Source organism: Mus caroli, unplaced genomic scaffold, assembly GCF_900094665.2.
Source record: "Mus caroli unplaced genomic scaffold, CAROLI_EIJ_v1.1 scaffold_9086_1, whole genome shotgun sequence".
Classification (NCBI taxonomy): Eukaryota; Metazoa; Chordata; class Mammalia; order Rodentia; family Muridae; genus Mus; species Mus caroli.
In genome coordinates, this window is record NW_018389675.1 from 18,670 (window position 1) to 21,831 (window position 3,162).

At 45.6% G+C, this 3,162-nt stretch overlaps 1 non-coding gene across 1 annotated transcript; it reads left to right on the forward strand.

Annotated features, from left to right (window-relative positions):
• The first annotated feature begins 1,097 nt into the window (after positions 1 to 1,097).
• Trnak-cuu lies at positions 1,098 to 1,170 on the forward strand. The gene has a single exon. It is a non-coding gene; the product is annotated as a tRNA-Lys (tRNA).
• The last annotated feature ends 1,992 nt before the right edge of the window (positions 1,171 to 3,162 follow it).

Consider the following 3,162-nt stretch of genomic DNA (forward strand, 5'->3'; position numbering starts at 1 on the left):
GCTACAATGTGGCATGGTGGTGGAGTTGGTCCAACCTGTGTAAAGTCAGACATCAAGCCCTGTATGTGTGGGTAGAGTCAGGGAGGTGACAACCGGGTCCTTCCTATGCTGACTCTTTTGTGCCTCTTCCTTCCACAATTAGCAATGTTTGCAGTTACATAATGAGGCAGCTCAGCCCAGCCCTTAGGTTGGAAATAGGACTAGAGAATAGGATACACCTGAAGGCAAACAGCCATTTCTGTGTGTTCTGGGCACTTCAATGGAAGCATCTGGTATTTTCTGTGCAGTGTGTTAGGTCTCCTACCGGAGGCATGGGTAAGAACCAGATTCCTGGCACTCTGACAGAAAAGGANCTAGGAGAAGCCCCGAGGGTGGGTGTGGAAAGGACATTGGCAGTGCCTCCTTTCACTCATATCCGTACCCCTGACTTTGTAGTAATCCTGATTAGGATCCCAAACTTAACCCTACTGACCCACATTTTGAGCATGATTTGGAGTCCTTTGACTGACTTGTTTGCCCCTATGGCCACCCTAAGCCAGCTCCCAGACCCTGTGCCACCTGGGCACCTGAGAGGCTATGTCTGTTAACAACAAAGTCAGGGCACCAGACTCACGTGAGATATCTATTACATTTAGATTAAGTTCAGTTTTGGGAAAACAAAGGACAATAGAGACGTCTGTTCAGGCAAACATACAGTTTAGTAAGCAAATACTGATTAGACGCACAAAGACCTGGTGTATGTATGGACACAGGTTGGACCATGCTCCTCCAGGGCCAGCCATGGCGGTGCCTGTATGCATTGCATTTCTATGATATGGGATTGGAGCAAGTGGTAGCCAAGGCCTGGCTTGTGATGCTTACCCAGTGGTTAGGGGGCAGGGACTAGAGGTTCAACTTTTAGCTGGGAATAGGAAAAGGAGAACAAGCATGCAGTTCATCCTTAAATTGTGTAGTTCAGTGTCCTGGACGTGTCTCTGATGTGTGGAGGTGAAACTTCTTGTTTAAGAAGCTGCCCTCAATCTGAAATGGCTTTATTTACTTTGTCAGTTCAATACCTTCTGGTCACAATTAGTAAACTTCAAAACTAGAGAGCAGTTGCCCAGCTAGCTCAGTCGGTAGAGCATGAGACTCTTAATCTCAGGGTCGTGGGTTTGAGCCCCATGTTGGGCAAGATGTTACTTTAGTTGGGTCTCAACTGGAGGCAACGCTGGCATTTCTGTGTAGTGCCCCATTGTTGGGGTTCTACATTCGTTATCTCTGACATTAGGTCAGAATTGGAGGCAGTGAGCAGTTTGTGGGTCTTTGGCTCTGCCTGAAACAGCACTGGGTGGACTAGATTACAATGGGTGGAAGTGTTACAGAGTCTACTCTATTTTTGACATTCTATATAAAGTAGGGCAGTGGGTAGTCTTGCATCGCCCTTTTCAGGTAGATCTGAAATTCAACTCTTTCTGTGTTTACTGAATTCAACCACAGGACTCCACTATATCCCTCTTAGAAAGAGTAGCTGGAGCTTCTCTTTAAGGCTTGTTGGTCTAGGGGTATGATTCTCGCTTAAGGTCTGAGAGGTTCTAATTTCAAATCTAATTTCAAGTCCTCTTCTTTTGATCAACCAAACCGTGAGAATTAAAAGTCGAACTTGGCTGCTTAGAAGGTAAGACTAAACAAATGAAAACGGCAATGGGCCACTGCCTCAGCCAGCTCTTTAGGCCGCGATGGTCAGGTAGCAAGTGAAGTTTTGCTCTGCAAATGGAGTGAAAGCAATGTTTTGGTAAAGTACTAAGGAAATCAATAAATTGACACCAAATAATTATTTTATTAAAGCTAGTTTTATTTCCATATACTGTGGAAAACTGATTGGTCACTCACTGCGTCTTTGATAAGATATATTGTAACTCCCTTTTCTTTCCTTTGTACTTCCATATTTTTCTATTTCCTTCCACCTTCTCCTCTTATACCTCTGCTCGTTCCTTCCCTTGCACTGAAGAGTGCAGAGTGGCTATTGGTATGGGTTGGGGAGAATTACCCTTAAGAGAACTGCTGCAGGTGTTTTTGCTCTGGCTAGAGTATCAGCTGGCTTTAAACCACAGAATCGGCAATCTGGAGGAGGAAGGGAGAGGAGATAAAAGGCAGCAATAGGGTCTATGCTGGAGTCAACAGCCTCTGTTCTATTTTCTTAATCTATTCTGTTCTAGACAGCGTCTTGGTACACAGCTCAAGATGGACTTGATGTTTTTTTCCCCTTGCTCTTTCTCTCCCTCTCCCCATCTCCTGCCATTTTCCCAGGCAGGCTTCAAATCCAATAAACAGCCAAGGATGACCTCAACCCCTCCCCCTTTAAAAATGGATTAAATATTTTATTTTAATTTTTTTACATTTCATGTGTTATTGCCCTTCCTGCTCTCTGCTCCCTGAGGACCCCCCTTTGCCCCCTCCCCAGCCAGCCACTCATACCTAATCCCTCTAGTATCCCCCTTCTCTGGGGCATCAAGCCTCCACAGGACCAAGTGCCACCCCTCGCACTGACGCCAGATGAGGTAGTTTTCTCCTACGTAAGTATTGGGAGCCATGAACCAACCCATGTATACTCTTTCGTTAGTAGTTTAGTCCCTGGGAGCTCTGAGGAGTCTGGTTAACTGTTACTGTTGTTCTTCCTGTGGGCTTGCAAAACCCTTCAGGTCCTTCAGCCTTTCCCCTAACTCTTCCATTGGTGTCCCTGCACTCAGTCCAATGGTTTCTGTGAGTTTCCCCATCTGTCTTAGTCAGTTCCTGACAGAGGCTCTCAGAGGACAGCCATACAAGTCTCCTGTCTGTAAGGACACCTTGGCATCAGCAGTAGTGTTGGGGTTTGGAGTCTGTGCATAGAATACAGTGGCATAGTCTCTGGATGGCCTTTCCTTCAGNCTCTGCTCCATTTTTGTCCCTAAATTTCCTTCAGACAGAGACAATTCTCGTTAATTTTTTTTTAGATGGGTGGGTGCCCCCCATCCCTCAACTGAGTGCCACATTCATCTACTGGATTTAGTCTTTTCAGGTTCCATCTCCCCTGTATTTCAGCTATTGTTATCCCTATTGAGTCCTGAGAACCTTTTGAATTCATGGCATCTGGGAATTTCTAGTACTTCTCCATATTCCCCACACCCACTGCTACTTATTTCTGTT